A 24,180-nucleotide genomic window follows, 5' to 3' on the forward strand; every position below is an offset into this window, starting at 1 on the left:
TTAAGGCGCATTTTCAAGGCTTTTATGCAATGAATACACGCCTTTATCAGTAACGCACAGTACTATTCTGTTCTGAATCGGTACAGCATGTCATACTATGAGTATCTATTGTTTATACAAATATTTGCAGATCTAAGTTTTAAATTGAAAACGCGCCCTTAGTGTATGAAATGGCGACAGGATATTTTGAGTTAGGGGAACGTTTTGCACAGGAGGTTGGGAATCCAAAGCTCGCAATTTCAAGTTTGTCTGATGACTATTAAGGCGCTAATTATTAACGCGCATTTTCAAGGCTTCTATGCAATGAATACACATCTTTATTAGTATTAGGGGGACCAGAAAGTAATGTCGTTTCTGTGACTGTCAATACTTGTTTATCATATATCCGCTCATTGTATACCAGTTGATTTTTATCGATCAGATATTGAAAATTTGCACACTAGATAACAAAAGGTTGTTGATAACGAAGGCGATTACATAATTGATTACAAATAAAGACTTGTTATGAATTTATTTGTTTGAATTTAATGTAAAAGATACGACATTACTTTCTGGTCCCCCTAATAACATACAGTAGCATCCTGTTCTGAATAGGTACAACATGGCATATTAGAAATTCAAAGTCAACGTAAGAGACTTTGCGACGCCTTAAGTTGATAAAGGCGCGTTTTCAATGTAACCAAAGTTTAAGGTTATCCTCTTCGAGTAATTATTTACAGACACCGTTATTGGATAATACCGACGCGTTATGCTTCTATTTAAGGTAATTCTCGTAATCAGTTAATCTTACGGGAAATAATCGCGCGCGAATATTTGATCGTACAGTAGACTACTATGTAGATACTAATCGCGTGGAAAGTCTGCTCTTCGAATTTCCTTGCTCGTATTGTCCTGTGGTTACCTACACGGTGGTCATTATTTTACGTAACCGAGTTTCTATATCGTAACTTAATACGTTGAGGATCTCTCCATCGTACCTCGACACTTGGATTCGAGAACTTTTTAGACAATTTAAACAATCTTTAGATAATTTTTATTGAGCTTAAAGGAGAGGCCTCGATCTACTTGAGCCGAAAATAATACTTGTTTCAAATATGGGTTGTTTGGAAAGTCCATGCCGATTTTTGATAGGTGGTGCAGGTCTGAATATGTCGAAATTGCTGAAAACAATTAACATATATATGTACATCCCTTAAAAGGTGGAAAGGTTGTGGAACAAAATGATGTTTAAGCTTTGACTGCTACGATCTTTGGTACCTATAGAATAAATACCTAAATTTCCATGTAATACCCCCTTGTAAGTATCCTAAATACCATAAAGATCCGAATGAAATTTTTTTGGGGGCTCTGTATACTCCAAGCCAAAATATAGATCGCTTGGTATGCAAAAATATTAGCTCCCATTGTTGTTAAAAAAATACTAAAGTATCAGTTCCCTGAGTCTCAGTCCAAGAGTCGAAGCTCTTACCTTTATTCGGGAATTCTGAGACTTGACTCTGGCACCGACAAATACAATAAATACATTAATATGTACACAAATATATTACAATTCAAATGTGCCTTTGAAGTTTTCTTAAAAATTGCCACGAACTTTCTGGACAACATAATATGTTTATTAGCATCGAGTCAACCTTGGAATGACTTCTAAGAGTATGAAGTCGTTCAGAGGCCATTCAGTGGTCGTTTCAACCGATACTTGTTTGCGTATTATATACAGGGTGTACCTGGTGTACTGACAAAGAGCTATCATTGAAATTCCATCTATTCGTTTGTTTTTCCTCGTGCGACAGGGTTTGGGTGGCTCGGAAACATTTTTCCAAAATATTTCCATCGAAATTACGTGTCGTCGCGATGGAATTTGCACACGTTGGGATTTTATCGGACCCGATAGCGGCTATCTGAACGGACCCAGGGTACATCCTTTTCCTTTATACTACGTAATATGGTCCGAAGAGCACATTGCTCGGAGGATGTTTACGAGCTTTGTTTCTCCATGGCGTATCTCCCGTGGTTTTTTAATGCCATTCGCCCACATGTTGAATCATACGCGCGCGATACCATTTCGTCGCGAAAACGATCGTCAGTCTCTCGAATATCACGAATCAGTGTTCGCTGACTGGACGGTTTCAATAACCCTTGTGTGCTCCTATAGTGACATCGATCTCTCGGCACGGAACGAATTGTCGGTGCCAGAGTCAAGTTTCAGAATTCCCGAATAAAGGTAAGAGCTTCGACTCTTGGACTGAAACTCAGGGAACTGAAACTCAGGGAACTGATACTCTAGTATTTTTTAACAACAATGGGAGCTAATATTTTTGCATACCAAGCGATCTATATTTTGGCTTGGAGTATACAGAGCCCCCAAAAAAATTTCATTCGGATCTTTATGGTATTTAGGATACTTACAAGGGGGTATTACATGGAAATTTAGGTGTTTATTCTATAGGTACCAAAGATCGTAGCACTGAAAGCTTTTCTGTCATGCCCTTTAGCTTTTATTATATTAATTGTCAAAGTTTATAAAATTTCATCCACTTTTAGACATTAGACCAACTGTAATCTGTTACTACGTCTTTAAGCTCGAGATCTTTCGGTGTATGACTTTATAAACATTGACAATTAATATTATAAAAACTAAGGCCCAGTGGCACAAAAGCCTCGAGCGTTACGATGTTTGTTATCTATAGAGTAAACTTGTAAATCTTCATGCACATCCACGACATCATAGATGTCCCCTTGTTAAAATTACCCCTACTGGAATCCCTCGCCAATTAAAAGTCCCTAATCTTTAGAACTAGTCTTTAGAACTAGAGGTTTCTAGAAGCTCGTCCAGAAGGGTTGTGTCGATGTTCTATTTCTGACCTCAGCCACGACACCCCGGCCATTTTTTCCTCATTAACGGCATCGTCGACCCGATCGAGGAAGAGGCCGCCGCGTTAACTCCAGCAACGACATAGTGTAAACGAACCTTTATCTCAATCCCGGCGCAACGGTCCCCCGGGCAGACGCTGTTACATATAAGGGAATCGTAACGAGTAACGACATTAGGCATCGGTCGGTATCGCGTACATGGCAGGAGTCGGCTTAACCCCTCGCGCGGAGATCCGGTTTTATCAGCCATATTGGATGCACGCGAGTCAATTGTGGACTTAAGAAGCGTGTGGGTCGCCCAGGCCGACCCTGTCTGCCGGATCGGGCCATCGGGCGGCTTTTTCTTCCACTTTGCCTCAGCCACCCCGGATTCGGTCTAACTGTAGTGTTGAATTCTGATCGATGTGGAATCGTCGTGTTTATCAGCGTGAAACTGCTCGATGGATCGAAGGGGGCAATTGAAGCCGGGACAGATGACGCTTATTGTGTCCTAGGGAGTATTCGACGCTTAAACCTAGGGACATTTCATTTGTACCTACCGTCATTTGTAAAATCAGTGGTCTTGCATGACTCTTTTAATCGAATGCAAATATTAGGGGAACCGAAAAGTAATGTCATTTCTTTTACATTAAATTCAAACACATTCTTAATAAATTTCTGTTTTTAATGAATGATGTAATCACCCTCGTTATCACGAGCTTTTTGATATCTAGTGTGCAAATTTTCAATGCCAGATCGATAAAAAAACAATGTGTTGATGAATGGTAAATAAGTATTGAGATTCGCAGAAACGACTTTACTTTCCAGTCTACCTAATATATTTCACGCGATACTGAATTGAATGATGCATAAACAATTATGTATGTGATTGGTACATTGTATACGAGAACTGTAGAATTTAAATGTTAGTGTTAAAATTCGATGAATTCGGGTCTGTTTGTGAAAGATGTAGGCTAGATACGATATAGTTGTATTGTAGTTGTTATAGAGTTGAACTATGGTTATCATATAGTGGAGCTATACTTGTCATATAGTTATCATATAGTTGCTATACAGGGTGTCCCAAAAATGTTGTAACACCTTGAAAGGGGTTGTTCAGGGTGTGATTTGAAACAACTTTTTCCTTAGCGAAACTGTTGTCCGAGGCTTCGTTGAGGAGATATTAACAGTAAAACCCCGACCAATCAGAGCGCGAGTATGCCGAAGGAGGTGGCACGCAGTGGCGTAGACTACTCGCGCTCTTGATTGGTCGGGGTTTTATGTTAATATCTCCCTAACGAAGCCTCGGACAATATTATCGCTAAGGAAAAAGTTGTTTCAAATCACACCCTGAACAACTCTTTTCAAGGTGTTACAACATTTTTGGGACACCCTATATAGTAGAAGTATAGTTTGTATAGAGTTGAACTGTAATTCTAACTCAGATGAACTACAGTTGCACTATTGATAGTATATAGTTGAACTATAACTGTGATTTACTGGAACTATATTTATCATGTTGTTTCAATATAGTTGAGGTATAGGTGCCATGTGGTTACAATATAATTGAGCTATTGTTGTCATAGAGTTTCTATATAGTTGATGTATAATTGTCATAGAGTTTCTATATAGTTAAACTACAGTTATCATATAGTTCTCAATAGTTAATCAATAGTTTCATTATAGTTGATGCGTAGCTGCACTATAGTTACAGTAAAGTTGGTGTATTGTAACATTACAGTTGATGTGTAGTCAATACGTGCCTGTCGTTGCACCAGTTATGAAATCGTGTCATAGTTGCACGACGTGCATCGACTATTTCATTGTTCATGCAGCGATCGAACCGATCGGAATTTCGTATTGCGCGCACCAGGTCACTTCGATCATAGTTATTGAAAGGTGTGCTCGAAGAACACGTCGCGCAGGGGATTTGTCATTCTCTCGTTCCGGTCCTTATCTTTCTGGGTCCGTATGTATAACACCGGGGTCGCAAAAGGTGCGTGTGACTAACGCGCGAAATATGTGGAACGCCTCGTTATACAACTTCTGTACACAACATTTAAAACGCGGCTCGTTACTTTTGCAATTCGTTATCGGCGTCGAAAGTGTCACGGATTTCTGCCCGCTCCGCAAACTTTGCGTGACGTTATTCAAAACACGCGGGGCCGAACGCCGTAGTTACTTCATCGTTGCACGTCGCCGATTTTGTCACTCGTGACACTTTTTTCGTAACCATAACAATTACAATCGGTCCTTGTTATGCTTACATTTTGGTGGTTAATTGTAATGGAAGACTTTTCTAAAAGGTGTTGTTTTATAGTTGTGGTATATAATTTTAGGTATAGTTACACGATATAGTTGCAGTATAGTCGCACTATTATTCTCATTTACTCGAACTATAGTTGCGATATAGTTGAACCGTGGTTGCATTATACACGTGATATAGTTGAACCAAAGTTGTACCATAGTTGCGGTACAGTTGTGATAGTTGGGATGTAGGATGCAATTTTAAGCACCAAACTTCTTTTATATACTTCAAATTCGTGTATCCAATTAAATTTATATCTAGCTATTCTATATATACCCAGTTTATATTTAGCCAATTTAAGTGGACTATATTTTCCCTATAGAATAATTGGTGGATAAATATATGTTGGTAGATAATTGAAAAGTGGAGGATAGGAATGCTAAGGCGAGCAGATGAAAGTTTCAGAGGGTAGGCTTATAAATAGTCAGTCCGTAGAGAAACGCCCGAAGCGCGACTGTTCGTGGGTTAATGATATGGAGACGTGACAGATAAACCGCATTATATCTTCGTCGGGCTTATCGCCGGACCGCAAGATTCAACTTTGATTATCCAACGGGATCCCCTATTGTATCTATGGTCAGAACGTCGCTGCGTCGCTCCTAATGTGCAACGGGAGTGTGAATGAACTCGTAAATCGTCAACGTCGGGACGCTTTTGTCTGCGTACGCATTATAAGCGCACGCGTCGCCTCGGCCGCGTTTTAATAAACGGCGCGTCTCGAGAAAATGATCGGAGACAGGAGAAATCCGTTTCATCCCCTCTAACCGGCGCCATTTTGTCAATTGTCGGGTTTTCCGTTTCCTTCTAAGGCGGACGAGAGCTACTCTCGAGTGGAATACCAATCTTTTTGAATTTTCCAATTCGAACCATTTGATGAAGCGCAATCGCGATCTCTACCGGTGCCTCGCTTATTGACAATCCGCAGAATTACGCAAGATACCACTGTATCGTTAATAACTCGTTTATTATTAGAGTAATATACTCGAAAAAATTCTTAGATTCTCTTCGCAAGTATAGTAATCGACACGCAAAATTTCAGGTCGAATCATCGCATATCTTTTTCACAAAAAACTCCCCAAATATTGCCCGCGTTTCAACGTTCGTATGGCGCTTGGATCGAGCCAGATTAATTTCCAAAGCCACTTCCTTTCCATACAATGGAACGCGAGGGTCTCGGCCATTGATAAAGCGGTTTAATTTGTTTGGAGTAATTGTATCGAGTTTGAGAGACATCAGCGACGAGCCAATTATCGTGATCTCGGAGTGGACGCATTGCGATTCAATACGCCCTTGCATCGACAGGTAAATTTGCCACATGGCCAGTAACGAGCGGCTCTAAATCAACCGTCCCCGTAATTGTGTACCAGCTCGAGTCGCGTACCGCGATTTCTGCAAATTATTTCATTTATTTTCTCTGCCGTGGTATTCAATTATCCCGCTGCCATAGAATTACGCGACGGGAGACGAACTTATTTCTGGACGTAACGTTAAGGTAGTTGTTTCGAGGCAGTCACGTCCCAAAGGCGAAAATCATCGACTATAAACTTACCGTTCTCTCACACATCCATAATATATCGTTATGCTGTCTGATGCTGCGCAACTTCTCCACGTCCAGATTCAAATTTTAATTAATTATATCTCAGTAACGGTGCGGTCAACAATTATTTAGTACCCAAATTGTATTTTAATTTAAATTGAAAAAATTCACGTGAAGATTTGTATGCCCCATAAAGATCTGTGTTAAAATCACAAAATCTTGATATCGTTTCTCATAAAATTACAAGCAAGCGAAGTTTTATTACAATCCTCCATTAAATAAGTACACAAAACAACCACCTTAATCGTTCGCGAATTTTTCCTGAACCCAATTACGCGTTTAGTCTCTTTTCAATTTGATCGCGAACCAGTAGTTCGAGTTTCTTCAAAAATCACCTAAAAGTGGATCTTTTTCTCTTCGTCTTCCATGGAAATAAATATCGCGTCGCTTTCTAAGTCGCTCGCGCGGGGTATTAATCTGGATGCTGTCGACGTGACTCAGACAGCGGAATAAATTGTATTTTTTCGCCGTGTAATCCAAATAATGTCGCGGCGACTAGATCTAGGAGCGCGTGCGATATTTAAAATGCAAATGAAGCTGTCTCGTGTGTTTGACGGTGTCGAAGGAAAACATAAGCCGCTTACGCGCTCGCGCGCATTAGCTACGAAGCTTCCTACGCGCGCGTTCTGGTACATTGAGTCGCGATAATTAGCAGAAACGCGATAGCGTGGTCCCCTTGGACGACCGAACAAAGAATTTCTTGAAGAGCGAGAGCGCTCGTTCCGCAAACTCTTTTAACGTTGCTTCTCTCTAACTAGAGCGAGGCGATGGTATTCTTCTCGAAAAACTGAAACGAAAACGTCGAGTAACGGATCTCGTGCGAGCCTTCGTTTCCGAGTAATTTGATTTCAAGCATCGCACGGGGCACCGCTGCGCGCGCACTCGATTTTGAAGCCCGCTTACTCCGCAACGAAGGTTCGTATGAAAAAAATTCGTTCTACAGTTTCGATTCAGTTTTGCGTTAGGAATCGTGTATTACTATTAGAAAACAAATGGTGGAAATTCTATCGTTATTCTTTATGAAGATATCTAGCAACCTTGCATTCATTTGTTCTCAAGTTAAAGTATTAAATAATCTACGAAAGACGAAACGAAATTCCTGAAATAGAGGATTACAGGTCCACGGGAAGCATGGGACTATTCGCCACCTTTCTCTTCATGGGTGTTCCCGACAGGGATCTCACAGGGTCCCCACGCCGAGAACAAACGAGAATCCGCCTTTGACGCGATTTCACGGTCATGTTTGAACTCTCGAGCGATTCTGTGCCGAGATTACCTTATGTACCCTGACGTAATCGCTTTCGTTTGGTCCCAACCGTGACGCGCTAGGGGTTCTTGAAACTTAAACTCGGCAGAAATCCTCTGCCACGATAGAAATCGCGTTACCACGCCTTTGGGGGACGAGAGAAATTTCTTCTCGAACGAACTCTACCTGGCCACCCAGTGGTCCAGCTAGAAAAATAGTTTCGACCGTTAAATTAATTACCAGGGTTCACCTGAACCAGGCGATAGCGCACGTGCTGTGACAAATACGTGTTTCTAAGAACATGGCTGGCTTGCTCGAAGCGTTCTGCCAAGAGGCGGTGTCGTAGCAGATTGAAACGATTTCGCGGCGAGTCTTTTGTACCGTTTTGTGTCGCTTTTGTGCCCGGCTTGTCCCTGCAGGCCTGCTTAAAAGCGTTTTCAATGCAATTAGCGTGGGCGTTGTGTCACGCGCGTGACGAGAGCGTTGTCCCGGCTTGGACGGTCTAGGTTGGGGAACCAGTGGGGACCAGGGACTTCGTCGAACATGTTCATTTAGGGATGTATCATCTTCAGGAAATTGTCATCTAAGCGAAGAGACTGTAGCTTCCTCGGTTCAAGCTATAGGAATAATTCAAAATTAAATTCTACCGTTAATGCTACCGCTAAATGCTACCGTTTAAACAGTAAGACACTTTCAATTCTTTTTCTACGTCTGTGACAATCTGAATTTGCATAAATTTCGCCAGACTAGTAATTATGCTTGTGACTGGACTAATGTAGCTTGGTATAACAGCTTTGTGTTCAGAGGAATCTAGAGATACTATAGTTTATACTTGTATAATCAAACCAATGAATCCTTAGTCCACAAAAATAATAATGATATATCTAGTTTGAATTACTCAGGTGAACTAGCTCGGTGTATAAAGAGGAAACTCGTTCCTCGACAACAAACGCAGGTCTTCCAATAGCATACAGATGAACCACGGCGGTCCAAACGCGTCCTAACGAGTATTGTGAGAACCCATTGTCGAGTCTTATTTACAATTTGTCTACGTCCCACGCGACAAAGGGCACGGCTTCCGTTTGCTCCTATTACCTTCCCACACGTGCCACATATCGAGTCCTCCGTGTACCGGTGCAATTCACTCGAAAGTCTGCGAAGGCAGACGTTTTTCTAGCTCCCTGTCGCTTCGTAAATCCGTCATGAATGTTCGAGGGAAACCAGTGCCGCGTTCTGGGTACTCCAAGTGGGAGGACTCTGTGCAAACTGGGAATTTTCATGGAATATTTTAGGGGTATGTGTCTCTGAAGCTGATGATGGAGGGAAGTTAAGCTTCTAGACCTGAGGGAATCTGAAAGTTCAATTCTAAATCAATTTTTGCAATTGTGGACACTTTTATACATTTCTCCGGATTTGCCACCAGTCTCCTCTTGACTCTACCTATCTTCTTTTGTCCCCACCCGTGGCCTCTATTTGCCCCGCCCATTTCTTCTTGACTCCACCAGTCTCCTCTTGACTTTACCTATCTTCTTTTGTCCCCACCCGTGACCTCTATGTTCCCCTTAGTCTCTATTTGCCCCGCCCATTTCTTCTTAGTTCCACCAGTCTCCTCTTGACTCTACCTATCTTCTTTTGTCCCCACCCGTGGCCTCTATTTGCCCCGCCCATTTCTTCTTGACTCCACCAGTCTCCTCTTGACTCTACGTATCTTCTTTTGTCCTCATCCGTGGCCTCTATGTTCCTCTTAATCTCTATTTACCCCGCCCATTTATTCTTGACTCCACCAGTCTCCTCTTGACTCTACCTATCTTCTTTTGTCCTCATCCATGTCTTCTATGTTCTCCTTAGTCTCTATTTGCCCCGCCCATTTCTTCTTGGCTCCATCAGTCTCTTCTTGACTCTACCTATCTTCTTTTGTCCCTACCTGTGGCCTCTATGTTCCCCTTAGTCTCTATTTACCCCGCCCATTTCTTCTTGACTCCACCAGTCTCCTCTTGACTCTACGTATCTTCTTTTGTCCTCATCCATGACCTCTATGTTCCCCTTAGTCTCTATTTGCCCCGCCCATTTCTTCTTGGCTCCACCAGTCTCCTCTTGACTCTAGCTATCTTCTTTTGTCCTCATCCGTGTCCTCTATGTTCCTCTTAATCTCTATTTGCCCCGCCCATTTTCTCTTGGCTCCACCTGTCTCCTTGTTGCTCCGCCCATTTCCCCATAGATTAAAAACAACGCTGTTACCTACATTCCGACTAAACTACAACTTATCAGCATTCGCAGTCTGATACCTTCACATCCAGCTAGGAGGTCAATAGAAACAATACATCGAGTAGTAGCTTTGTTGCAGCTCAACTGGACCATAAATTCTACCTTTGAATTGCGTTTGTTTCATAATTCAGCCGGGGGCAGAGGCTAAGCAATCGAAACGCAGATTTTGAATGAAAAAAGTGCTGTTTAATACCGCGTGGGCACCAGCGCGCCAGCGCTTATTGCGTTTATCTCGAGGATTATATGGGTGGAAAGTGGGCACAACGAGGAAAAAACTGTCATTTGACGGGCGGTCAATGGGTTGGGCAGCTCGTGCACACGTTGTATTTACAAGCTTGATGAAGTAACAGCAAACGTTCGCAAATTGTTACTGAAAAGTATTCAAGATAGTATTAGGTCTAATCACTCATCGTTTACATAATAGTCCAAGAGTCAATGACGATTTGACTTACAGTTTCGAAAACTTTGTGTTGAATTTAACACAAATCACATTTTTAAGGATTTTAGGTCCATCAATGCTTTTATGTTAATTTAACACATCACGCATGCATTGCTTGTTTCGTTATCTCGACAAAGTTTCCAATCCTTTTTACCCGTCATAATTCCAACAGGGTCTCGCGCCAAGTACTGTCTGTCGTTTTCGGTGGATATTCTAGTTGCACTATTAATAGAGTGAAATATATGTCAAGCTAGAACGGTCTAGTTAGCCCGAAAATCCCTGTCTCCAACCAGCAACAATAGAGTATTACATTTTATTAGTGACCGGCGTGTCCGCGTTCCTTGCTCTTTTCTTTGTTCGCCGAGACCGCAGGAACAAAGTCGACGAGTCGTATTAGCAAAAATGTACGTCGTAGCGGTCCGCTGGGTCTCCCTTTTCAGCAGTTCTTTTCATTTTCTCTCATCGAACTCGGTTCAGAGACCTTTTGCAACATTTTACTCAAGTACTGTTGGGAGATGGAAAGAATATTAGCCGGACGGTACAGGGGGGAGGTTCCCCACCTTTTTAAGCCCCCCCATTCCCCCCTAGCCAGTCAGTGACCTCTTCTTCTAGATAGAATTCTTTTAGCCAATAGCACTTAACCTCCAGCCCTCTATCGGTTTGTCCGTGGCGCCGCTACGGTGAAAAACTGAACCATCACGCGTCCAGTCTCGAACCTGTGGACCTTCCTCTCCCAAGTGTTTCGCAAAGGGTAAAATGGCAGAAAGTAGGACCTAGCCTCCATTGGGTCACCGTGACCCATGTGACCCAACGGGGGCCTATCGATAACGGTTGGCACTTTCATATAGAAAGATCGTATCGCGCAGTTCGTAACCGCAGAACCGAGTTTCGCGTCTATATTTTCTCTAAATCGCGCTCGACCGCTTTCAAGGCAAACGGCTCAAATAAAAGCGATACAAATCCGTGGACAAACCATTGAATTTCTACCGGATGCGAGATAGGTTAACAGTATTCCGGTCGGAGGAGATTTGCGGCTTTTCGCGTCGCGCTCTTCACCCATAAACACACTTCGTACCCGCGGCGACGTTTCATTGTTGCGCATCGTCTTGCCCGTGCACGCGCGTCGCGAATCGCGAAAGTGTCTCAACTTTTGTCCAAATAGCAGTAGTTGCCGAGACACGTACGTTCCACGAAAGTTCTGGAAATGTTTGGACAGTTTTGGGTCAAGAGTACGAGCCGCGATCGGTGTCCGTGATCGGTCCGATAACTTCCGCCTGGGTTCTCATTGTGAGTATCAATTACGGTGCAGGATTTTTCAGATTGTTTTCAGGAAACAGCGGTGTCATGTTGGCGGTGCAAACCTAACCGATTACGTAAATACGGTAGGAAGTATTCCAAAAGAACGTTGGTTTCTTATTTACGTTGATAAGTACGGTCGAACAGTTGTCGCGCTCATAATTCTGTTCGTTTGTATTCGATTCCATCGTTATTAGGTTGTAGTTTAGTCGGAATGTAGGTAACAGCGTTGTTTTTAATCGATAGGGAAATGGGCGGAGCAAGAAGGAGATGGGTGGAGCCAAGACAAAATGGGCGGGGTAAATAGAGACTAAGGAGAACATAGAGTCCACAGGTGGGGACCAAAGAAGATAGGTAGAGTCAAGAAGAGACTGGTGAAGCTAAGAAGAAATGGACGGGGCAAATAAAGACTGAGGGGAACATAGAGGCCACAGGTAGGGACAAAAGAAGATAGGTAGAGTCAAGAAGAGACTGGTGGAGCCAAGAAGAAATGGGCGGGGCAAATAGAGACTAAGAAGAACATAGAGGACATGGATGAGGACAAAAGAAGATAGGTAGAGTCAAGAGGAGACTGGTGGAGTCAAGAAGAAATGGGCGGGGCAAATAGAGGCCACGGGTGGGGACAAAAGGAGATAGGTAGAGTCAAGAGGAGACTGGTGGAGCCAAGAAGAAATGGGCGGGGCAAATAGAGACTAAGGGGAACATAGAGGCCACGGGTGGGGACAAAAGAAGATAGGTAGAGTCAAGAAAAGACTGGTGAAGCTAAGAAGAAATGGATGGGGCAAATAGAGATTGAGGGGAACATAGAGGCCACGGGTGGGGGCAAAAAGAAGATAGGTAGAGTCAAGAAAAGACTGGTGGAGTAAAGAAGAAATGAGCGAACCAAAGATGAAGTGAGTGGAGCAAACAGAAAAAGGGTGGAGCCACGAGAAGATGGATGGAGTCAAGTAACGATCAAATCCTTATTATCACAGCCTGTGCCTTATTTATGAGATAGTTGATATCAAGATACGACTCTAGGCTCAATATCGTTAAATCATCGGAGCTCGAACACACACCCCACTCCTACGCGTCGAGAGGATTTTTCGCAATTTCCTTGACGACGAAAATGCTTCGATTTGTCATGTAATCGACACGTGCATCGAGCAGCCTCCACGCAACGATTTCACCGCTCGAGATCGAGATCGGCGTCGCGTATCGATCGGTATTTCGAGCGAGTCGAGCCCGAGCACACGTGGGAGGCGAAATAAATGCTATCCTAGACTGGCGAGCGTTCAGTGGCGTAACCAGTAAACAAACTCGGAAAAGAAGGACACCCTACGAATAAACCTGTTCGGTTGGCTTGTTATCGGCGAAATGTGAAACGGGTTATTAAAAGCGATCGCTTTATGCACAGAGGGGAAAGGGGGAGGGAATGATACGAAGCGACGCTCATTTAAGCATGCGTGCGAACCATTAGGCTGTTTCGTTTCATTTCATTGACGAACAGGCACGAATGAATTCTGTTCCCAGGTGTTGTTTATCGCTACCTCCGCGAGACTGCCGATGGGAAGTTGTAACGCAACTGGCATTCTTCTTTAAAAGGAGCGCGAACATATTCGAATGAAATTTATTCTATAGATCGAACAGAGGCTCCTGCTTGGTGGACTCTTGATTGGATGTGTCACATGGCAGGATTTGTTAAAGGCTGGATCGACCTCGATCGTAGTCTGTGGTAGGCGTGGCCAACCGTAATTGAACTAGGGACCCCCCTCTCGAAGTTAAGGTGCACCTTCTCCGCCTCTGGACGCATAGCCATGCTTTTGGCTACTAGGTTCCGCCCACTAACCCTTCGCCACGCCTTTACTCATTTAAGACAGCCCAAAGAAGTACGGACCCTCCCCTTGGAGGTAGGGAGCACATTCTTTGCTTTCAGGCCCATAGCCACGCCCTTAGTTACTAGACTCCTCCCCCTGACACTTTGTCACGCCTTCCCTTACTCAACTAAGGCAACCCAAAGATCCAAAGAAGAAAGTACAAACTTTTAGGTGACAAACAAGGATCAAATAACACGTAAACTAAAATCGCTCTACGTATAAAATGAGATAAAAAACAGAAAATCGAGGCATTGGGCGTGGCCAATTAAATCCGCGAAGGCCAAACCGATCGATCAGATCGATCGTCGAGCAAACCGAGAACTCCACGGCGAAACGAAAGGAAAAATGGCATTCTATACCGATCGGTGACGCAAGATATCGTGGGTGCAATGACAGCGGGCAGCAGCTGATCCTCGCAAAGGGCCGTGTAAGCGTGTTTGCCATCGGGTGACCCGTCGATCCGTGGACTCGTTCGTTCGCGGAGACCGGTTTCCGCTCGTAACCAACCGGAGACAGAAAAGTACCGCGTCGAAACCAGACCGCACCGCGGCGGTAGTATTCCTGTCCCACGTGAACCTTACGCGACCAGAAGCGCACCAGCCAGAGCTCTCCCGCACCGGTGCCATCCTCCAGTGTTTACCGCGACGTCGACGCGTCTCTCTTCCACGATTATTCACGCGTTCGCGCCTCGAGCAATTTTTATCGTCGCCACGAGAGTGTGATCCTTTGTCTTCGAAGGTGGAATCACGGCTCGCGGTCGCCTTGCGGCTGATCGCCTCTCGTGCACGATTGTACGCTTGCAAAAAGTGACATTTGTTAGCATCAAATTATCCAGACGAATTTTTAGTTAGAAGTCCAGAAGTCGCAGATTCGCTCCAAGGTGAAATTTCAATTGCCCTCGTTCCGTGGAGCTGCCAGACACTGGTCATTGGGTACTTGATTCTGCAGACGCAGAAAGTGGAATCTTCATTAACGTGGGACAGTTGAGGTCTCCCTGGTTTTTGCTTCGGCCTCTAGACGCTGACAGTAGAATGGTTCGCCTTTGAAGGTGAAATCGCGGTTGCCTACATTCTGTTGCTCTATCGGGCTCGGGTAATTTGGCGCACAATTCAGACGAGAAGGTGTTCCTTTCTGTTATTGGTCTGTTAAAGTCTCCTCGGTTATCGCATCGTGTTCCAGGAGCTGAAAATAGAATATGTTCTGTGCGCATTGTTTCAACGTTCCTTTGGTTGAAATTTGATTCAAAGTTAAAACAAAATCTATTTGTCGCCCGAGATTGATAAGTAGCCACGCCCACTACAGCGTTGGGACCGCCCCTCCGCTGTGGATGGTCCTCCGCGCACGCGGGGGCGTGGTTGAATTGTTCGATGGGCAAAAGCTAGAATGGTAGTTTGTCTTGCGTCCAAGGAGTTGCTGGCTTTACCAGAATTTTCCAAGACGAACCAGTAGAATACTTTGTCTTTGGAACAGAACCCTGCATTCAAGACCTGTTGAGAATTTTGGGAATTTTGGGAATTCTTTTTGTATTCCCCATTAAAACACTTCCCAGGCCTGAGTAGATCTTCCCTTGTATCGATCTTGGCACCATCGATGCAGAGACTATCATACTCGCCTTAGCGACCAAGGAAATGGCCGCATGGCTTTAAAGACACCTTGTATACACCCTGTCGCAATTACTTCCGAGGCTGATTTCGTATGCGTTGGCAGCGATCAGAGTGAAACTGCGACGTCGCGAAACGCGCGACGATGACGGAGTCGTGTCGATCGTTCGATTAATATAATTCTCTGAACAGCTATGCGCTGAAAAACATAGAAATCGTAGGCGACCCCTCAAGGTGGTGCTTCTCGTTTGTCCGCGTTTATTTCGCTTCTTCTATGACTCCAGTCCGACGCATCGATTGTTGTTATTGTTGTTATGGACGCGTCCTCGTTGAATATTCATAGCCAGCTGAACTTCATCGACGATGATAATCGTCGCCACCTCATGTTTCATTCATGCCAACTTTCGCGTTATGAGGCATAATGGGATGCGAGAACAAGAAGTAGGTTAATCCGCGTGCAAATCGATCGATTATTATTAAGTCGGTTCGGCTTAACGGGCTAACGCGTGAAAAAATTGACGGGGTGACGCGATACGAGTATTGGAAAGGACAGGGAATTTCGTAGAAAGGGCTACTTTCACTTTATTGGGTTGGAATGGGCAAAATAGAGACTTGTAGGCTGCTCGTGGCTAGTCCACGCCCACCGTGGAACGCCCCTTCTCCCGCTCATGCGCCGTAAAGCACGGCCCCACGTGCGCGGAGAACCAGCCACAGCAGAGGGGCGGTCCCAACGCTGCACTGGGCGTGGCTATTCATCAATCTCGGGCGACTAATTGATTTCGTTGACTTTGAATCAAATTTCAACCAAAGGAACGTTGAAATAATACATACGGAACATATTCCACTCAAATTCTGCTAATTTCCACACCAGCCCATGAAACACATAAAAGTTTAGGAACAACGACGTAATCACGAAACGTATTCGTATCGAAAACGATACACCAGAGGTCAAAACCTAACTTAAAATCATTCCAGCCGAGGACGGGGCAACACTTGTCGCTCGTCCGACGCGCGAGTTCTCGTGATTGCCAGTCAGCAGGATATCAAGTGGCACGCGGTGTTGAATACAGGTTCGACAGTCGCTTTACGGGCGTCGTTCAAATTTAATGCCAGCCGACGACGGTATTAGGTCATTACTAAACGCGCGTGACTTTTCTTTTTCCACCGAAACGACACGACGCCGACGCGGCGACTTTCACGCGCGCGAGCGCACGGTTGTAAACACAACGCGCGTTTCGCAATCGGGTGCTGCAACCCGAGACGGTCCCTCGTAGCGACCAAGAATCCGGAATTTTGGGTACACATCCTCCTTTATTGGTCCTCGAAAGCGAGTCTGGGTGAACAAGACGCGAAAGCGGTAAGTCCTTTCTTTATTGTGGTCGGATTGGTCTGGGTAATAAATAGTTAGACTGCAGATTTTATGCATTCGTGATGCATAATAATACGGAAAACATACTTAAATATGTGTAATGTATGTTGAATATATTTTACAATTATTGTAATAATATCGTTATTTCATTTTGCGTAAGTGCTCATACCTTTTGGTTATGTTTAGCATGTGCCTATTATATTAGTTAGATTAAAACATGGAAATATTTACGTGAACTTCTATTGATTCAACAAAACACGCTTCGTCTAAATAATAAATCAAGTTAGGTTAGATACTGAATAGATGATTTTCTATTCACGTTCTTTCATCTGGTCTCGACGAGTGAAAAGTAAAAGTATACCCGCGGCAGATGCGTGAATAGAGCCTGAAACGTATTATTACCGCGTCACGTGGTGTTACATAACCTCTAATTTCTAAATCTGTGCTCTCATCTTCGCATGCTGCTCGTTGAACCTCCCAACGTGTACGATTAAGGGATCATATATATATATCGCTTCGTTCATAGATGCTATTTCCAATGAATTATTCTTTCGTTGCATACGACTCGCAAAAGTTTTATCAGAAAACGGGAAAAACGCGAGGTGGAGAATACTTTACATGGTCACGTGACGTCACGTAGCGCGCAATAGGGCGATAACGGTGTATCTCTAAGCAATTTGAAAACGATTTGCTGTCGCATGACTCATTTGTAATGCGTTTGCTCGAGACTCTGTTCCGTATACAGGGTGGCTTGGTAATTACACCCAAATGATTTTCAAAACTTGAGAATTCATCGAGCCACCATACTATGACGATAAACGGTACGATACTTAATAAAAACTGTATTCCGCTCGTAAAGACTGAAACACTGGTAAAGACTGAAGTTAGCTGTTACACATATACAGGGTGGTTTTAAAGACTAGTCGTTACCTCTACTGCACGACTCTGAACATTGATACACATTTGAATAATAAATTCGATATCCGTCGAGTCGTCTCGTTCTAACGATCGACCATTACTAACGATCGACCTTAATTTCACTTGCAGTTCGAAAGCGTCGGTATCCAGCGCCGGGGGGACCAGTTTCCAAGTAGTCAGAGGCCACCGTTCACGTTAATCATCCTCCCCGTCTTACGTACGCGCCTAAGAACAATGACGGCCAATTGTCCGTAATTAGAACGCCGAGTTTACCGTACGAATCAAACGCAGCTGTTCGGTTCTGCACGCTTATGCTTTGCGACGTACGCTCGCAGAAATTTTCGAGGGGAATGCGTCCGATGCGCGACTAGTCTCGTCTCGAACATGGGACCCAAATATCATAGGCTTGGAAATCGTATTTATAATAACAATTCGCGAAACGAACACGACGCGCGGTTGAAATATTTCGATTGGCGTGTCTCGAAATGCAGGTTTCGCCGTAAGCCTTCCAGAAAGGCCAGAACCGGATGTCCATATCGGTTGGGCTATCGGTCGAAATAGAACGAGTGCAAAGGGTTAAAAGCTTCACGCTGGGAGACGGCACAGAGCCGAAAGCCCCACCGAGAGCCAAGCTCTGAATATTTTAGTCGACGACACACACGGCCTTCTGACTCTCGAATCGTAGTAGCCACGGTGGGTTCAAAGCTAATGCAGCCAGCGTAAGATGGAATGGAATGTCCTTTGTGAACCGGCCGTTTCACCTCCATATACGTACTTGCGCCGATCGCTTAGCTAATATCTCGGGAACCAGTCGAAAACCGCCGGATTCCAACGCGGACGACGTTATTTTTATTTATATTATATTACGAGCTGGAATATACACGCGTTGCTGTGTCTGGTTAAATGGAGAAGAAAGAAAAGAGAAGGCACACGTTTATAATATGAAAAAGAAAAGGAAATCAAAGAAACGGTACAAATAAGAAATATTGATGAAAGAATTAAATCGAAACTGATTAATCAGAACGCAAAGTTTAGAACCACTCTGTATATGTACAGGTAGTTCTGATCTTTAGAACCACCCTGTATGTGTGCACCAACAATTTTTAGTTTTTAGAACCACCCTTTATATGTTTACCAACTAATTTCAAACTTTAAAGTCACCTTGAATGCGTAGACTTAAAATAAACCGACATTTTGTTATTAGTTCCTCGCGCTGCCAGTAGAGGGCAAGCACCGACGGCGGCCATATTGCGATCTTAAAACGCCCACCTGCGGAGATTAGACCGAAAATTAAGAATAATCGCTTCATTTTACGACCACGTATTTCTTGCATCGCGCTCTCCAGCTCTGATATACCTCAAATTCATCATACCGCGACCCATAATTTGTAAAATGACAATTTTTATTTCACTGACTCTCCCTGGCTCTCTCTGTTACTCCGTGGTTCTCCATGCTTTCTAATCTCGTTACGTGCTTTTCTATAACCGTACTTACCCTTTTCTATCGGTATCTCTTCAATCTACAAGCTTCTGCCCTTCTCTGTTTTTGTCAGGATCTCCCTGGCTCTCTCTGGCTCTCGTAAAGTGTTCGAGAGCAAAACGGCGCTAGATGCTACGATAATATCCTTCGAATGTTGAGCAACGCGTCTTAGAGACAATGAAAGCGAATTAAGCTGATCGAACGAGCCCGATAATTATCCTCCATTGACAAAGCTCATTGTCCCCTGTCGTCCTCGGGTATGAAATATCGTATCGGCCGAGAAAACCGTGCAAAGATTTTGCTGGAAAACTGGGACGGGCGCGTGCTGCAATTCAATTGTTTCGAGACGAGCTGCCCCGGCTAATTGCAAAACGAATGCCGACGTATCGCGATTTAATGGGGCAATTCTGCATAAAAGCGCGCCACGTGTGCTTTCCAATTACGCGTGTACGTGTGCGCTCGTCGAAAGTTTCGCGGAACGATCTCGTAATCGGACGAAAATAACATAATCGAGTCGTGGAAAGGGTCGACTCGGATATTCCCATTTCTGTTTATTCTCAGGTGCTGATTTACGTCGATTTAAGGCTTGACACCGCCATTTTGGGTACTCTTTGGAGTATTTTTAACCTAACACCACTCGAGAGGCTGGAAGTTACTTTGACGAAATTACTTGTCTCTTACGGAAACAAATTTATTATTTAACCCTTCTATTCTGTTTTATATATTGATTCTATTCGTCTCTGTCTTAGAAATGAATTGTGTTAAACTAGGATTGACTACGAATCAAGACCCTATACAACAGAAATATTCCAAACCAAATTATTCATCTGTACCTTTAAATTAGGAATGAGAGGTTCAGTGAACGTCTTAGATTGCTCGGTCGAAGCGTTAAAAAATTCCTAATTGCATTAGGAGTCGATCGATTATTTATTTTGAAACGTTTCGGTGATTCCGCGGTTCTTTTAATTAGTCGAGCCGACGTTGCATTGCGATAGATCTTTCCCACAGCGGCGATATGCAAAATTCGACATTAGCCGGAGCGTGATCTATCGGCGTCCTTAATTAGTGGCTTGCCACATTTATCTCGAGTATTTAGCAATCCTAATCGGTGCTCTTCCGGTGGTCGCGTGATCTCGAGCGATAGATCGATCTTATCTGTGAAAAGTGACCCCTGTGCAGACGTCGGGCTATATAGGGTGAGGCGACGGCAAAATATAGAATCATTACGCATGTATATATTCATACTCGTTTAATTCTAGATTTGGGAATTAATTTTATTGTCTTCAAGTCTAAATTAGATGCGCCTGTACTTAAGTTGGTAGAGTTTTACACATACCAATCTGGTCTATTTTTACTAGGACGAAAATGTAACCACAGAGATCACAGAGCAATCTTAACTTTCATAGTTCCTCCTTTCATCTCAAATAACAAAGATATCTACGTAGACGGTTTTTTTTATGAGACATCGTGTGTATCCACTAAAAATAGAAAACCGTAACCTATAAATACATTGAAATCCCAGTGGTGAATCCCTTTTATCGTTTCAATCGCTTGAAATAGCGAGGATATCGAGCACTGGTTCGTTTCAATCGCGACATCCGGTATATATGCATAGTCGTCGAAAAACGTAGGCGCGTTCACGGTGCAACCCTAACGTGAGAAATCACTTTCATCGCTCCTCCGTCGCGTGGAATAAAAGAGGAAAAAAAAGAGAGCAAACGAGAGGAGTGGGCGAGAAAAGAGAGTGTCTTCGCGTAACAAGCCGATCGAATTACCGCCAGTCGGAAACTGCTTAGGCTAATTCCATCCGATAGGCCAGTTTTCTATTTCTCTTCCTATGACAGTGCGTTGAACCAACCCCGGTCAGGCTCGAGGGATTCAACGAACCGCGAAACTTTAGGAACGTAGGAAAAGGGTCGAGAGCTGCGATCCGGGTCACTGGTTCGCTTTGAGGGGATGAAACCTTCCGTTACTTATTTTTTTTACTTTTATTCCGTCGATCACAGACCACTTTTCGACGATAACAACCGTGTTTATCGACCCATAAAATCTTGCCGATTGCTCGTGCATACATCATCATCGTCGCGCGCTTACTTTTATCCGACCGCTTTACTGTATCCGATCTTTCGTTTACTTGGGACTGTAGCATGTAGTTTTTGTAAACGGAGCAGTGTTAGATTTATATATGAACTAGCTGAGTTTATGTGTACAAGTTTGTGAGCGAGTTTACATATTCAAGTTTATATATGAGTTTATATAACCAAGTTTATATATGAGTTTATATATACAAGTTTATAAATGAGATTATATAACCAAGTTTATATATGAATTTACACAATCAAGATTATATTATATGAGTTTACATAACCAAGTTTATATATGAATTTATATAGTCAAGATTATATTATATTAGTTTACATATTGAAGTTTATATATGAGTTTATATAATCAAGATTATATTATATGAGTTTACATATTGAAGTTTATACATGAATTTATATAATCAAGATTATATTATATGAGTTTACATAAACAAGTTTGTATATGAGTTTACACAACCAAATTTATAAATGAGTTTACACAACCAAGTTTATATATGAGTTTACATATACAAGTTTATACATGAATTTATATAACCAAGTTTATAAATGAGTTTATATAACCAAATTTATAAATGAGATTATATAACCAAATTTATAAATGAGTTTATATAACGAAGTTTGTATGAATTTACGCACAGTTCACATTATTTGCTACTCGAATCAAATTTTTTTCGACTCGGGCATGCATCTTCGCTGTTTGTTTACGAATTCTGGAACGCAGAACCGCGCCAGAGTGGGCGATTCACCGCCAGTGTTGCAAGGTGAAATTTGTCATGGAAAAAGGGCACAGAGAATCACCGCCATGTCACTTTCACCCGTGCCGTAAATAATTTAACCGCCAACGAACGGTGCCAAGAAAGGATTGGCGCACGGTGGCAGATTCCATCACTTTGTTCAACAAAAATGAAAATGTAACAATTTTTATATCTGTAACATCGATTTCATTTTTGCAATCTTTATTTTTCCGCGACCTTCCAAGGTCGCCTTTCCTTTTCCATTTAATTTCGGTGAGATAGGATCAAAGTTCAAACGACCTTGCGTACACGAGTATTTAAATAAATAATTCGTATTCGAATAATCGTTTCGATATCAATTTTCAGTACGGTGCCGATATCTCTGATAATAATTATCGGAGTTCTAATCTTTCATTTATCTAAATTCTCTTATCACATTTTTGTATTCGTATCGTTTACTCGTCAAAAATCAAAAATCAACGTAACCTCAGCGTTAAACATACCTGTTACAAATCCCGTGCCAGATACTCGTGATGCGTTGACGAAAATAACTCGAACCGATTTTTCACGGGTCCTCCGCCAGTTTCCAAAAAAGGACACAAAGGTGCTCGCTCGCGCCTCGTTAATCCACAATTTAAAAAGCCGGTCACCCCTTTCCATCCGATAACCCGTCTGACAAGTAGAGCGTCTTGCCCGCAGGTGCAGCTGGCTTTGAAGGCGTTGGCGTTTTCGAGCGGAAATCGGAAACGACCACCGCGTGATGATGCATACGTCACGAGAAATCCGACGGAATTTTACCGAGAAGGTACTATTCACCGTGTCCACACTAAAAAAAGAGCACAGATTCACGCAAATCCATTTTTATCGGTACCTTGTTCTCATGCAGAAAAAATTGCATAAACATTATCTATAGAAATTCTGTGTCTGTATATTAAATTATAACTATAATTTAAGTAGTTAGACTAAATTACGAACCTCTCAAGTTCTCAACCTGATTTCCATTACAGAGAATCTATGCACATATGAAGTCTCAACCTGATGGACATTACGAATGTATTTCCATACACATAGTTTAGTAGATAGGAGATTTTGTATAATGGTATTCTCGTAACAGATGAAGAATATAAGAAGAATATCCATCAAGTTGAGACTAGCTTATCAGGTCGAGAACTTAGACAATTGCTAACCTTAACCTAACTGAATAGTCGAACAAATATTTTCACTCAAACTATAATTATAAAAGAATTGAATGTAAGGTACAGGATTAATTTCTACGTCTAATATTCCAGCTCTTCATTTGAATAAGAAATTTTCATCCAGAGTTGAGAGGTCCGTCTCTTTCCCTCGTCTCACCTCTCTCTTTTTCAACTTCTTTACTACCTCCCCTCCGAGATGATCACTTCCCCTTCTCCCCGCGTTTCCGTCCCAACGAACGGCGATCTTGGCCGCGACGCGGCGTCGCGGAGGGGCAAAGAGGGCACGCGGGGCGCCGAGCACTGGCGCCGTCCTGCTGCACGCATTTTTCCACGTCGATCCGTGCCGCGGCACGAGGCTTTAAGCCCTCTTTCTGGGAGAAGCTATAACGCCCGGCACGTGACCGCGTACACTCCATCGAATTCCGTTCATTCGAACGTGTGTCGGTGGACAGAACGATCCGAATAACGAATCGCGTACGGCGATATAGGTTCGCCGATGATCGAACGCGTTGTGCACGTTCCTCGACTTGAAATCGACTCCTTAACGTTGGCGTGGACTTGCACGTTTCATCCTTAACCACGTAATGCGTTAGAACCATAGCGAATTTTATAGTGACACCCCCGTTAGTAATGGGGTATGATTTAATCTGATTCGATGACCAATGCGTTGGGTCACACTGGGTCACTTGAAATTTACCACGTCTGATACTAAAAATTGTCCATGTCGCACGCATTGGGCCACCTAAAAAGTCCCATACTTCACACACTAGATCGCTTACAAATTTTTATGAGCCATACTGTGGGTCACTACATAATTTCCATGGCCCTCTCTGGGGTCACCAGAAAATTTCCATGACCTACACACTGGCACACTTAATAATTCTCACGCTTCACACTCAATCACATAAAAATTGTCATGCTCCA

The 24,180-nt window shown here is 43.2% G+C and overlaps 1 protein-coding gene across 3 annotated transcripts in view; it reads left to right on the forward strand.

The window, feature by feature from the left end:
• Positions 1–24,180, forward strand: part of LOC128879156 (pleckstrin homology domain-containing family G member 3) — a 58,157-nt gene that overhangs the window by 8,299 nt on the left and 25,678 nt on the right. Inside the window, exon 1 of one of the 3 annotated variants that reach the window (XM_054128046.1) lies at positions 16,724–16,815. The exons of the other annotated variants lie outside the window; for them this stretch is intronic. The gene's annotated coding sequence lies outside the window, so the exon portion shown is untranslated. Of the gene's footprint in view, positions 1–16,723; positions 16,816–24,180 lie in introns of those variants that run through there. 3 annotated transcript variants of the gene reach the window in all.

The sequence above is a fragment of the Hylaeus volcanicus genome, chromosome 7 (genome assembly GCF_026283585.1).
Source record: "Hylaeus volcanicus isolate JK05 chromosome 7, UHH_iyHylVolc1.0_haploid, whole genome shotgun sequence".
Classification (NCBI taxonomy): domain Eukaryota; kingdom Metazoa; phylum Arthropoda; class Insecta; order Hymenoptera; family Colletidae; genus Hylaeus; species Hylaeus volcanicus.